Source organism: Dermacentor albipictus, chromosome 1 (assembly GCF_038994185.2).
Source record: "Dermacentor albipictus isolate Rhodes 1998 colony chromosome 1, USDA_Dalb.pri_finalv2, whole genome shotgun sequence".
NCBI lineage: Eukaryota > Metazoa > Arthropoda > Arachnida > Ixodida > Ixodidae > Dermacentor > Dermacentor albipictus.
The window spans coordinates 330,787,013-330,801,401 of record NC_091821.1 but is presented as its reverse complement, the minus strand read 5'-3'; the positions used below and the strand labels follow the sequence as shown (position 1 = coordinate 330,801,401).

The 14,389-nt window shown below is 44.5% G+C and overlaps 1 protein-coding gene across 1 annotated transcript in view; it reads right to left on the bottom strand.

Moving 5' to 3' along the window:
- LOC135909563 (protein Wnt-4-like) overlaps positions 1 to 3,062 on the bottom strand; it is a 107,380-nt gene extending 104,318 nt beyond the window's left edge. Inside the window, exon 1 of the mRNA XM_065441548.1 lies at positions 2,933 to 3,062. The gene's annotated coding sequence lies outside the window, so the exon portion shown is untranslated. The remainder of the gene's footprint in view (positions 1 to 2,932) is intronic.
- Positions 3,063 to 14,389: the final 11,327 nt, after the last annotated feature.

Sequence of the window (14,389 nt, the reverse complement as noted above, 5' to 3'; positions counted from 1 at the left end):
GCCTTCGACCTCACTGGTACCTTGTCATACATGCTCATTCTGGCAAATCTTTTCAATTATTCTACAGTGCTTTGAATCTACTAATCTTTTGACGAAGTAGAGTGCTTAAAGTGATTTATCTGCTCAGCAGCTTGCCAAGCTTCCGAGGTCGTCAAATAGCAACTAGTCGTTGCGCAGTCTACAAACTCTATTTTGAGTGTACTTATCGTCATGCTAGGAGAATTCCAGCAAACTTTAGAGTAGGAAAAAATCGAGAGGCAGACATAGACAAAGAGACAGGAAGGTGGTCTATGTCTCGTTGTCTATGTCTGCCTCTCGATTTTTTCCTACTCTAAAGTTTGCTGGCATTCTCCTAGCATAACCATGTACCAACTAGCCCAACAAGCCACTCTCATGTACTTATCGTCATACGAATTTGCTCTAAAGAGCTTGATCATCTATCTTGACATATAATGGGTTTACGGTTTTATCTAAGGACGTTCCTCTTGATTTTTTTTTTTTTGCGTTGGACAGGAGACACTGCAAGTTGCACAGAGAATTATCCACGGTGCTTCTCTTTTAGTCTTCAGTCGACATACTTATTAGTACATTTATGATCGTGTTACGCGCGAGAAGGATGGTGCGAAACCTTTGTGGAGGCCTACTGTACGTCCTTTCCAAGCTTGCGGTGTAGCCTGCAATCATCAGCATCAGCCTATTTTAACGTCCACTGCCACGACGTCCACTGCCCTGCGATCTCCAATTACCCCTGTCTTGCGCTAGCTGATTCCAACTTGCACCTCCAAATTTCTTAATTTCACCACCGCACGTAATTTTCTGCCGCCCTTGACTGCGCCTCTCATCCATTGGTACTCATTCTGTAACTCTAGTTGTCCGCCGGTTATTTACCCTAGCCTATATGCAGCCGCACTTTCGCCCTTCTCCACGCAGCCGAACATACCCGTCCGCTTTGGGGCTTCCTTCAGGCTTTGTGCATGCATTGCAGTATGTTCCGGACTTTAGTCAAATGAAAAAAAAAATGATGTGAAGCTGTTCTTTACAACTCTTCGCCACATGTGCCCGGCAGATAATTGTCGCATGGGTAGCAGACACCACAGATACCAGCCAAAATTGTCAGTATTAGATATTGATCTTTTCTCGATGTATTTTTTCTCATCGCCCATCTGTAAGACCTCATGGTGTGCTATGCAGACCTGGTCTTCCTGTAGTTCTTGGCGTCCCGAATGTCAGGCTCGTACTTGCCGGCGGAAACATTTGGCCTGCTCTCCATTCTCAAGTAACATGTTATCGTTCGTAGATATTCGTTATGGTATCCCTCATTACCATTACTTCCCGTCCCATTTCTGAACTTTCCAAGCTTTTCAACTTTACAACTCCGTATTCCGCCCGAGCTTCCACGACGCGACTGTACCCTTCTAGTTCGTCTATGGCTTGGAGTAGCATTTTCAAATGCGTACTCGTTTCTTATCGGAATGTCCGACAACCCACTTTGTGACTTCTGCGGGTGCAATGAAACAATCGCGCACCTTCTTTGTGAGTGCTCTCGTTTCAACCCGCAAAGAGCAGTCCTCTCAGCCACCCTAGACAAACTGGACAAGCGCCCACTGTCAGAAAACAAGATTCTTGGACACTGGCCTACGCGAACATCAGCGCGATCGGCCATGAAGGCGCTGCTGCGGTATTTAAAAGACACTGGACTTTCTGACAGATTGTGACTTCACTGTGTGACTCAGGATTGTACGGTGCACTGCATCACAGTAGGAACGCCTTTGCGGGCTGCGTGACAGTGCCCACAGAAACAGTTTGCGTGTACGTGCGTGTGTGTGTAGTTTCGTGTTTTTTTTTAATCCTTCTCCCTCTCACCTATCGCTTCCCCTTTCCCCTCCCCCAGTACAGGGTAGCCAACCGGAGATAATCTCTGGTTAACCTCCCTGTCTTTCCTTTGCCTTTCTCTCTCTCTCTCTCCAAGCTTTTCAGGGATAAAACCTGATCATGTGCTTTCCTCATATCCTTCGCTTTCTACAACATCAAAAATAAAGTTAAGTGTTTCCGTGAAAGCTATATACTTGAGGCGATCCATGTGCTATCTCCGCACATGATACTTATTGCGCAGTCGAACAGTGTACTCTTTCTGCGTGGTGTTCTGTGCTTTAGTCCAAGTTCTTCTACACTTTTCAGTCAACATTATTCGCTCTTTTAGTTGAGAAACTATAGCAGACGAATCTATCAAGCCCCGATTTATTATTTGTAATGGAGGACAGACTTACTGGCAGGCTGTGGTCGCCCACCGGCAAACCTCTCCTATTTTCTGCTGTCGTTATCGCCCATTCCTGTGAACCTTCTAAAGCTTATAGCTTGTCAAGCCAAGTTACTACTATGGTCAACCCTTCGTCCGCCCTTTTCTCTTTTATCTGCCTGGTCTGCACCATGTCCTTCGTTGCCTTTTCCCGACTTTTGGCGATGCTAAATATTTCATTCTTGCCTTCGCTTCTCGTATCCACTTATACGTGAATCTGAAGCAGACCGTATTAACTTTCGCCTGTGCCAATTTTCCTCGTTGTTGAGCTGCTCTTCCGCGAGTTCTTCTAAGGTGTTGCTTAGGCCCATCTGTAACACTAGAGGTCCCCTTAACGGTGGAGCCGACGTATGCAGAAATACTTAACCACTACAGAGGAAGGAGACTTAAATACTCCCCTCCCCCACCCCACACATCACTCACGCAACACGAGGCAGTCAGCTGGCGAAGACTGCAAGCAGGTACGTTCTTCAACCTGCACACACTACACAAAATGTTCCCTACCCAGTATAGGGATACATGTCCGTGGTGCGGGGCAACCCCCACGTTATACCACATCACGTGGGAACGCAAGCGTAATTTCGCATTCCATAAAGTAAATAACCAAAGTGCGGAACAATGTGAGGGTCTGCTCACCAACAGCGAGCTCGCAGCCCAACGGGCAATAGTGCAGCACGCCTGCGAGGCAGCAAGACTCAGCGGTGTCCTGGAATAGGGGCGCCGACCTTGTGAAGCGGCCAGGACTCAAGACGTGAAGACACCGCCCCACCGACAATCTCTCTGAGATAAATAACAATAAAGTTTTTCCATTCCATTCCATTCCATTCCTCGTTGTTTAGTTCTATTACTGACCCAGATAACATTACACACGCATTGTTCAAGAACCGGAAAGGAAAAGGCTGAATACTTGAACTACTCGAAATGTTGACGCGCGCAGAGAGGTGATGTTCCGCAAGACTAGGCAGTATCGCTTGTGGAGGTAATATCAAAACCGGTAAAAACTACAATCCTTCTTTGAACGAGGTCAGCCTTTCTGTATTGTGCAGCCTGTATATTAGTATAGGGTATGATTTTCTGCGCATGTCATGGTACCTCGAAAGCGGAAGTGTGTGCCAACTTGGATATACGTCCTTAAGCCTACCCGCATCTTCACTTACAGGGCAAACGAACCAACCAGGACAAAGAAGAAAGAGGTAAGACGAGCGCTGACACTTTTTTCTTTGCCCTTGTCGGTTCGTTCGCGCGGTAAGTGAAGATGCAATTCTACTGACTCGCCCAGCTATAGCTACCGTACCAAATTTCATCCTGGCTGTGAATGACAGCCTTATCCTTTTCTTAAATGGTGTCCCGCAAATGCACACTATAACACTGACCAAGACCACATACCTCAAGCTATAGCAAGGTGTAACAAAAATAGACATCAAGAACAATGACGCGCTACTTAGGCAATGATAATTTGCAGCTATCAAACACAAAGTTAATGCAGAAATGGTTAACTTTATTGTATTTTTACTCGACAATCATCATCATCATCGTCGTCGTCGTCATCATCATCATCATCATTATCATCAGCCTGGTTACGCCCACTGCAGGGTAAAGGCCGCTCCCATACTTCTCCAACTACCCCGGTCATGTACTAATTGTGGCCATGTTGTCTCTGCAAACTTCTTTATGTCATCCGCCCACCGAACTTTCTGCCGCCCCCTGATACGCTTCCTTTCCCTTGGAATCCAGTCCGTAACCATTAATGACCATCGGCTATCTTCCCTCCTCATTACATGTCCTGCCCATGCCCATTTCTTTTTCTTGATTTCAACTAAGATGACATTAACTCGTGTTTGTTCCCTCACTCAATCTGCTCTTTTCTTATCTCCTTAACTTTACCCCCATCATTCTTCTTTCCATAGCTCGTTGCGTCGTCCTCAATTTAAGCAGAACCCTTTGCGTAAGCTTCCAGGTTTCTGCCCCGTACGTGAGTACTGGTAAGACACAGCTGTTATACACTTTTCTCTTGAGGGATAGTGTCAACCTGCTGTACATGATTTGAGAATGCCTGCCAAACGCACCCCAGCCCATTCTTATTCTTCTGATTATTTCAGTCTCATGATCCGAATCCGTGGTCACTACCGGCCCTAAGTTGATGTATTCCCTTACCACTTCAAGTGCCTCGCTACCTGTTAAACTGTTAAACATTAGATTGTTAAACATGACTTTAGTTTTCTGCAGATTAATTTTTAGACCCACCCTTCTGCTTTGCCTCTCCAGGTCAGTGAGCATGCATTGCAATCGGTCTCCTGAGTTACTAAGCAAGGCAATATCATCAGCGAATCGCAAGTTACTAAGGTATTCTCCATCAACTTTTATCCCCAATTCTTCCCATTTCAGGTTTCTGAATACCTCCTGTAAACACGCTGTGAATAGTATAGGAGAGATCATATCTCCCTGTCTGACGCCTTTCTTTATTGGGATTTTGTCGCTTTCTTTATGGAGGACTACAGTGGCTGTGGAGCCGCTAGAGATATCTTTCAGTATTTTTACATATGGCTCCTCTACACCCTAGTTCAGTAATGCCACCATGACCGCTGAGGTTTCGACTGAATCAAACGCTTTTTCGTAATCGATGAAAGCTATATATAAGGGTTGGTTATATTCCGCACATTTCTCTATGATAGTGTGAAAATGGTCTATTGTTGAGTAGCCTTTACGGAATCCTGCCTGGTCCTTTGGTTGACAGAAGTCGAAGGTGTTCCTGATTCTATTTGCGATTACCTTAGTAAATACTTTGTAGGCAACGGACAGTAAGCTGATCGGTCTATAATTTTTCAAGTCTTTGGCGTCCCCTTTCTTATGGATCAGGATTATGTTAGCGTTCTTCCAAGATTCCGGTACGCTCGAAGTCATGAGGCATTGTGTATATAGGGTGGCCACTCTTTCTAGAACAATGTTCCCACCATCCTTCAACAAATCTGCTTTTACCTGATCCTCTCCAGCTGCCTTCCCCCTTTGCATAGCTCCCAAGGCGTTCTTTAATTCTTCCGGCGTTGCTTGTGGGATTTCAAATTCCTCTAGACTATTATCTCTCACATTATTGTCGTGGGTGCTACTGGTACTGTATAAATCTCTATAGAACTCCCCAGACACTTGAACTATCCCATCCATATTAGTAATGATATTGCCGGCTTTGTCTCTTAACGCACACATCTGATTTTTGCCTATTGATAGTTTCTTCTTCACTGCCTTTAGGCTTCCTCCGTTCCTGAGAGCATGTTCAATTCTATCCATATTACAGTTCCTTATGTCAGCTGTCTTACCCTTGTTGAACAACTTAGAAAGTTCTGCCAGTTCTAATCTAGCTGTAGGTTTAGAGGCTTTCATACATTGGCGTTTCTTGATGAAATCTTTCGTCTCCTGCGGTACCTTTCTGGTATCCTGTCTAACGGAACTATCACAGACTTATATTGCACATTCCTTAATGATGCCCATAAAATTGCCGTTCATTGCTTCAACACTATGGTCCTCTTCTTAAGTTAAAGCCGAATATCTGTTCTGGAGCTTGATATGGAATTCCTCGATTTTCTCTCTTACCGCTAACTCAATGATCGACTTCATATGTACCAGTTTCTTCCGTTCCCTCCTCAAGTCTAGGCTAATTCGAGTTCTTACCATTCTAGGGTGACTGCAGCGCACATTACCGAGCCCGTCCACATCTTGAATGATGCTAGGGTTAGCGCAGAGAATGAAGCCTAGTTCATTTCTAGTCTCGCCATTTGGGCTCCTCCACGCCACTTTCGGCTAACCCGCTTGCGGAAGAAAGTATTCATTATCCGCATATTATTCTGTTCTGCAAATTCTACTAATAACTCTCCCCTGCTATTCCTAGAGCCTATGCCATATTCCCCCACTGACTTGTCTCCAGCCTGCTTCTTGCCTACCCTGGCATTGAAGTCGCCCATCAGAATAGTGTATTTTGTTTTGACTTTACCTATCGCCGATTCCACGTCTTCATAAAAGCTTTCGACTTCCTGGTCATCATGACTGCATGTAGGGGCGTAGACCTGTACAATATTCATTTTGTACCTCTTATTAAGTTTCACAACAAGACCTGCCACCCTCTCGTTAATGCTATAGAATTCCTGTATGTTACCAGCTATTTCCTTATTAATCAGGAATCCGACTCCTAGTTCTCGTCTCTCCGCTAAGCCCCGGTAACACAGTACATGCCTGCTTTTTAGCACTGTATATGCTTCTTTCGTTCTCCTAACCTCACTGAGCCCTATTATATCCCATTTACTACCCTCTAATTGCTCCAATAACACTGCTAGATTCGCCTCACTAGATAGCGTTCTAACGTTAAACGTTGCCAGGTTCAGATTCCAATGGCCACCGGTCCGGAGCCAGGTATTCTTAGCACCCTCTGCAGAGTCACAGATCCGACCGCCGCCGTGGTCAGTTGCTTCGTGGCCGCTGGGGACTGAGGGCCGGGGTTTGATTGTTGTATTCATATCGGAGGTTGTGGCGAAGTACTGCACCAGGGTGGCCAATCCTGCTCCGGTGAGAGAGTGCGTTACCGGTTCTGGTCATCGGGATCAGGCCGCACTCCAGGCCTGTTTATGCAATTTTCTCAACACGCAGATATTTTTTTTTCCGGTGGAAAATTGCGCGGCACCGGGATTCGAATCACGGTCCTCTTGCACGCGAGGCGGATACTCTACCTCTTCGCCACCGCAGTTGTACGCCTCATTTAACCTACAGTGGTGCCTTCTTCGATTAGTCAAGGTGGACCAATCTGAGCTTGGTTAAACCGCACAGATGACACTCAACTGGAGAAACCTGGTAGTTTATGACCTGCACATGAGTGGCATTACATATTATAGGAGGGGGTCCCCGTGTGGACGGTCGTGGCGAAGATATGCAATTCCCTCGTATAGTGATAAACTAGAAGAAAAGAGATAAAAAAGGGAAAAAAGGAAGAAAACAAACAAAAAAGGAAGAGAACAGGGGATTTGAACTCGTGACCCTTGGATGTTGCCCAGAGAGATAGCTCAGTCGGTTGGTCCGTCAAGCGCCAGGTTACATGTTGGAAGGCAGTGGTTGGAAGGCATACTTTTTTGGAAAAAATGGCCGCCCGTCGATGAGAGGGAACTCGAGCGGCTCTAGAGACTTGGAAAAGCTTAAGCAGGTGCGAGCGCGGCACGCTTAGCGTGGGAAGCTGGCCCGAGTAACTGTCCAAAGGACTGCTGCTCACGAGAGCGAAATACCTTTGTGTCATTATAGTTACTTGACAATAGCTCAACGTAAATAGCGCCTGTTAATGGTGAATCTTCTCTTTACTTTATTGCGGTTTGATGGTAAATTAACAAGCTTGTGACCCGTTACCATATTTCTGGGAAATTTCAGTTTTGTTGAAGTAACACAGCACGTCGAGCAATGTGTTAAGAAATATATTTTGAAATGCTCTGAAGGCGACATCGTTGGTGTGCATCCATGGTAGAAAAACAGCGCTAAAAACACGAATAGGAGGGAGCCACGTACCGGTGATTTTCTTTCGGGTGCTAGGTCCAAGCCAGGGTTACTTTTCTATGAAAATAACGGGGGGGGGGGATCGGTACTTTTACTAGTATAAGCGTGAGTAATGCTTACCGTTCGCTATGGAAATGCGTAAACCCGCAAAAGAAAAATCAAATGAAATAAGGTGTATCTTACAGGTACGCCTGTGAGAGACACCTTTCCTTTACTTTACAAACAAGGAACAACATCAAATGGACTCGCGCAGGAAGAACACTGCCAAGAACAAGTAAACAAGCGAAAAAAAATAAAGATTTCTGGTAGCGTTCTTTGAATTAGGTCTGTAAGAATTATAAAGAAATATATATATGCGGAACAGTCACAGTCCTTTTGAATCCCTCATTTACTGCTCTACCAAGTGCCAAAACGGACTCGTATCGTTAATTGGGAAGTTGCGTAACGATGCGAGGCCGCCGGTCCCGTACAACCGCGTAGAGCGCCGGACGCTAGACGTACTGCCCCCAGCGTGAAGTGGCTACGTCAGGCGGCTCGACCGATAACTGCACAAGCGTCATTAAAAACACACGGAATCATTTTCCACTTCCGGCGGTGTTTTTTTCTACTTCCTTTTTAAACCAAAAGATTTTGACCCATAAATATTTTCACAATGGTTAACTTCGTTTATTTTCGCTTTTCCTTCCTGTTTGGCTGTTGCCTCGGCTCTCTCCCTTAGCAGGTCGTGTAATTTCTAAACTCGTTGCGATTCTTGTTTCCAGCTGCCAATTTGCGCGAAAAGGGCTGTAGAATTAGGGAAAAACCAGACGAGGTAACGGGTGACATTCGTATTGCTTATGGGTTTAATGGTTATTGCAGGGTTTGATGACGGATGCTCTTCCACGTGATCTTGTTTTTTTCATCTCTCTCACCCATATATATATATATATATATATATATATATATATATATATATATATATATATATATATATATATATATATATATATGGCTATGTTATATGGCTCTGAGGCTCTGCCAGCATCGCGGCGAGCCGTCACTCGAGGAAGTAATATGGCAAAAGGAAAAGTTTAACACAGCTGGCGTTTTCTCCGGCCGCAACTCGTTCCCCGAGCATACAGACCAGCTTACTACAAACTGAATTCCTTTCCTGGTCCCTGGATGAGTGTAAACAAAGAATGTTGAACTAACGAAGGAACAGTGATGCGCAAGTCCGTTGCAATAGATGGTGACAACTGAACCCATCTCGAGTTAATCGCGCGGGCACCGAATCGATGGGAAAACTGGCCTTCACACCCCAGGAGATGCCGGTGACTACTGCTCTCCAAAAGGAGGGAAAGAGGCAGCAAAATGTTGACCGCCGAATAGCTGTCAAGTCTCAAGATTGATTTGGCGGTGCTTTAGGAATGCGTGTATAGGAATGTTTGTGAGGAGTGGTGGTGCGGGCAAGGGGGTGGGGGGGAGGTATGCCACTTAAATTTGGGGGGGGGGGCAGGGGGAGTCCCGGACCCCCCCTTGGGTACGTGCCCGATAGGAGGAACAACTCAGGACGAGCGCGGACACGGACGAACACGGATGTGTGTTGCAGTGGGAGACTAATATGTTGGCGTTATCGTGCTTCGTAATACCGTACGGTCACAGCTTGCGGCTCTACTGATATCAGTGTGGATATTAAGCTTTCACTGCTGGAAATTCACATGAACAATAGATGTGACTGTTGGACGTCACGGCACAACGAGATGTTACATATTTTTCATCAGTGGCAGCGCTGCTAAGTTTGGCAAGTAGTGGCGCCTTAATGTTCGGCTGACCCTGCAGTGATTTGCGTTAATCAATTAAATTTGGTATAGGCCAGCACCATGTCACCACCGCATCAATCGCTACCGCGGCTACACCGACAAATTGGTGCGCCAAAATTCTCGGCTTTCGTTCTCAGCGCCAGCTGGAGGAGCAACCGCAAAACATCACGTAGTATTTTCGGTCCACCTGCGAGCGGGCGCGCGCGCAGTGCGTTCGTTCCCAGTTGGTGGCTCGGTATCGACGCTCGGTCGCCAATTCGTCAAGACTTACGATTGGTCACTTGCTCGTTGGCCATCAGAATAATGTATGTGAAGGGTGGTAAAATGCCGCAAGCCACTTTGTTGAAAATCTGTAAGTGTGAAATCTTGGCATTGTACTGTAAATCTAGGCTCGTATCCATAAAAAAGTTATTACGCTAGTAGAGTTCGTAAGAGAAAATTCCAGCAAATAGCGTTGCATAAAGTGAAAGCGGCCAGCCAGTGGTAAAGGGCACTTCCGAACGACAGGCTTTGTGCATTGCTTTGGCCCCTAAATTTACAATTCATCCAGGCTGTGCTCGATCTTTTCTAAACAACAATAGTGCAGACGCTAGAGAGAGATTATTTTTTTTTTTAGATACCGGGGCCCTCTTCATTTTTTTCTTTCGTGGCCACGGACAACGATGCCGTATATAGAAGGAACCGTCGGGATCCCCACTGCACGGAGCTTTTCGTTCGTAAGTGCTCTTTGCAATTGGCCGGCCACTTTCGCTAATTATATGTCTAGCGTCAGGATTGGCTGACATCTTCAATTCTGGCGTAAGAGCTCCTTGTCAAATACTGGCACTGAAGAATGGGACCCGTACTTAAAGCGTGAACAATAACACAAAACACGCACACACCTACTCAAGGACCCCAGCAAGAACATGACGTGCTTGAGCAGCGAACATCTCGCACCGAACAGAAAAAGACGCAACCAGTATGCTAAAATGCACAAGCACTATCATAACCAACGCTACAATGCTTGCACCACATAAACGGCCAACATGGAACACCCTAGGCTACAGCTGCCGTGTACGATACCCGGACAACAACATGAAAAAAAAGAGCCATATAGGAGGGAGTGTGGCGTCAAGCAACTATCGGCCAGCCAACCTCCTCGGACGCCTCCCCTCCCTCCCTTTGGGGCTTCGGGGCCTATATGTGCATTGTCTCTAGGGAAGCAGGCCCTTCGATGTTGCTGAAGTATTGGCATGTGTAAACTTTTCGGGACGATCTCGACACGGTCAGCGATCGCGTCCCATTCTCCTCTCCGCTCTTCCCCGCACATTGCACATGCTCGGTGGCTAGAAATTACCGCTCGCCTATCGCGAGGTGAGGATCTATACCCGATTAGGCTTCCGTTCATATTTTTCTACGGATAGGATGTGAAATTGTCACGTGACACTTCTTCCTAGTATTTTTCCTTCCTTCATGCTTTATGAACCCAGTATACTAGAAATCATTGCTGGGGCGGACGAATATTACAAGATTTCGAATAGCGAATCGAACATATTTCTGTTGGATTCAGTGATCGAATCAAAGAGTCATTCGAAACCCCGAATATTTTTCTAATAGTTTCTGAATATTCAGCGCCGACGTGCAAGCACCGGAAAAGAAATCGAAAAGTTGAAATAGCGAGGGATTCGTTTTTCTCATTGTCATCCTTAGACTATCCGTATCTATAGTGAAATTCGGGACTCAATCCATTCTGCGCAATATATTCGTCGCAGGGTGGAGATGTTCCACAGCTCATGTGCAACCGAAGCTCACATGCGACCTATATCTGATAACAGCATCATGCGATTGGTGGCCTGGTGTACCTGTCGAACTGTGTCGCGATTTTTTTTCTGGACCACGCTCTCAACGGTATTTTGACAGTCTTGATTTCACTAATCAAGCAGCCATCTTATTTAACGCATTGTTTAATTTTAATGTACGTCCGGCTGTTATTCATCAGGTGAAGACAAAATAGCGCCTTGAATATTCTGTACTATCAATGTATGAATGAATGAATGAATGAATGAATGAATGAATTACTTAACGTGCCTAGCAAGACCATGGAGGTTTGAGTGCTGGCACGCACGTACACTAAGAAAACCAAACAAAAAGCAGCTACCGGAGAATATAAGTAAAAAAGGGGCAAAAGGTAAACAAAAAGTGAGAACAATTGGGTATATTAGGTGAGAACAACCACGTACAATGTAAACGGACAAATATGAAAACAGTTTACACACAACAAAACGCAAGGAAAGTTCAATAGGAAAAGGAGGAAATAAGGACTTGGACAATCTGTGAAATTAACTATGAAACAACAACGGAAAGCTCAGAAAAAAAACAATGATAGTGGCATGTGAAAAATGTCGAGATAAAAAAAAAACATTATAAGGACGTTGTATTTGGTGGGCAGTTGAACGTTGGCTATGGCAAGCAGGAACACATATAGAAAGGATGTATGCTTCCTGGTGATCTTGCGCGCTATTTGAAGCACGATGCAACTGAGTAGTTGGGGGCAAGTAAGGGTTTTATGAGGAAATTCGAAGCGAAACAGTAGATCAGCATGATTGCTTCGGGCAACGAAGTGATGGCAGTGATGATAATTCAACAATGCTAGAACCAGATCCAGTGCCGGTGTTAGGAAAGTGGTGATGGTATATCCTTAGAAAATTTTCTCTACCCATTCTGTGATGTCATTTTAGAAATTCAGATTTAGAAGTACCATTACAGACCACCGACGCGTTATTCAAGTTGAGGCAGAAATGTTGTTCTTTACAACTTGCGGGAAAAGGTGATGGAGAGTTTCTTTTGATAGCCTGCAAACAGAGCTGAGAGAGTGGAGATACCGCATAGCAGTGCGTTTAGTGTGAGCAACAATGTGGAAGGTTGTAATAATAATAATAATAATAATAATAATAATAATAATAATAATAATAATAATAATAATAATAATAATAATAATAATAATAATAATAATAATAATAATAATAATAATAATAATAATAATAATAAGTATAATAATAATAATAATAATAATAATAATAATAATAATAATAATAATAATAATAATAATAATAATAATAATAATAATAATAATAATAATAATAATAATAATTAAACGAAGGTGACGAAGAACAAGAAGAAAGCGCGCACAACAATTATCATTTTTTAGACGACGCCATGGACTTAAACATGGGAGTAGGGTTATCAAAGCATTAAGTACAGGTGCCAGTCACAACCAAGATCCTATGGAACTATTTCTTCCGAAAGCGGGCGTTTTTTCCCAATTATTCAAATAGTTGCGAACGTTTCCAATTTCATTCAAAGAGATTACTCACAATAGTGGAGATTGGCGCCATCGCAACATGCCATCTCCTTACTAGCTGCAGATTTTGAAACGCTTCATTGTGTTCGTACACTGCAGAGTGTGAACTTCTCTCTTCTTTCTGCCCCTTCCCCAGTGCAGGGCAGCGAATCGGCCTTATAGCCTGGTTAACCTCCTTTCTTTCTCTTAGATCCTCTCTATCTCTTGTGGATGTTTATCAAGTGCTTCTCAGCAATGCACGAATCCTTGTACGCACGGTTTTCGAGATCAGGAAAAATTCCGGAATAATTGGTCTGACAAAGAACACGTTCACGTGACACTCTTTTAATTCGTGATATTTAGTCCTTGTGTTCTGCTGAAACGTGAGGGTCGGAGACACGCGAGACGTCGAGTTTTAGCGATGAAAGAGTCGTACGCAGCGTATTCCGTAACTCCGCGCTTTGTGCCTCTCCTTAGTACCGGTCACACATCCCGTATAGCCTGCCATTTCGTTAAAAATTCTGGGTGTTACTCTGTAACAAAAAGAATAGATCCGCACTCAACTTGACCAGGTATGGCTAAGGGTACAGACGCACAGTGCGAGACTTTCTCTGCAATTACCTATAATTTTACATTTTCAATTTCAATTTATTTCCGCACTTCATGCATCAGAAATGCAGGGAACAGGTAAAAAATGCTTTGTCAGTCGACAAGCTTGACAGGGTCCCTGTACCCTTACAGACAATCAAAGTCACCGTGACAATGGTTATTTTCACTAGCAGAGCATTATACAAGCTCGATTCTAGCAAGGATGCAAAAATAATCGCTTGTGGAACGAAAAACAAAAAAACAAAAAAAGGAAACGCTGGTCATAAGCTGAATGGAATAATCGAGCCATCCCCTGAAGACGACGCAGGACTGCAATATAAGTCGTGTACGGCGAGTAAATTTTGCGAATATCAATAGAGGTGAATAAACGTTTATGCACAAACTCGATGAACGTCAACTTGGCGTGGTGAGCTTACCCTCCGAGATGCCGCGCTCTCAGATCGCGCTGCCGTATCTGTACAGGAAAAACATTGATTCACAGTGGAGGAAAAGAACTAGGAAGCTTACCAGCAAGTACGCGGCCTGTAGGGTGGGCAACACAGCAACAAAGAAGGTCAAGCGGAAAGTCAGAGAAGCTGAAATAATCTCATGGGTGGCGGCAATGGAAAAGAAACCTGCCATAAGTAACTACGTAAGAGGAAAAAACGAAATCAGCAAAGAAACCATTTATGATAACTCAAAGGGAAGCTCATTACTTTTCGAAGCGAGATCGGGATGCCTTAGAACACGCACCTATAAAGCGACATATAAGAAGGAAGAAGAAGCATGTGCTTGCTGCGGTAAAGCTAGGGAAACTGTGGAGCATGTTCTATTAGAATGTGAAGACGTCTACCCAGCGGTCGATTT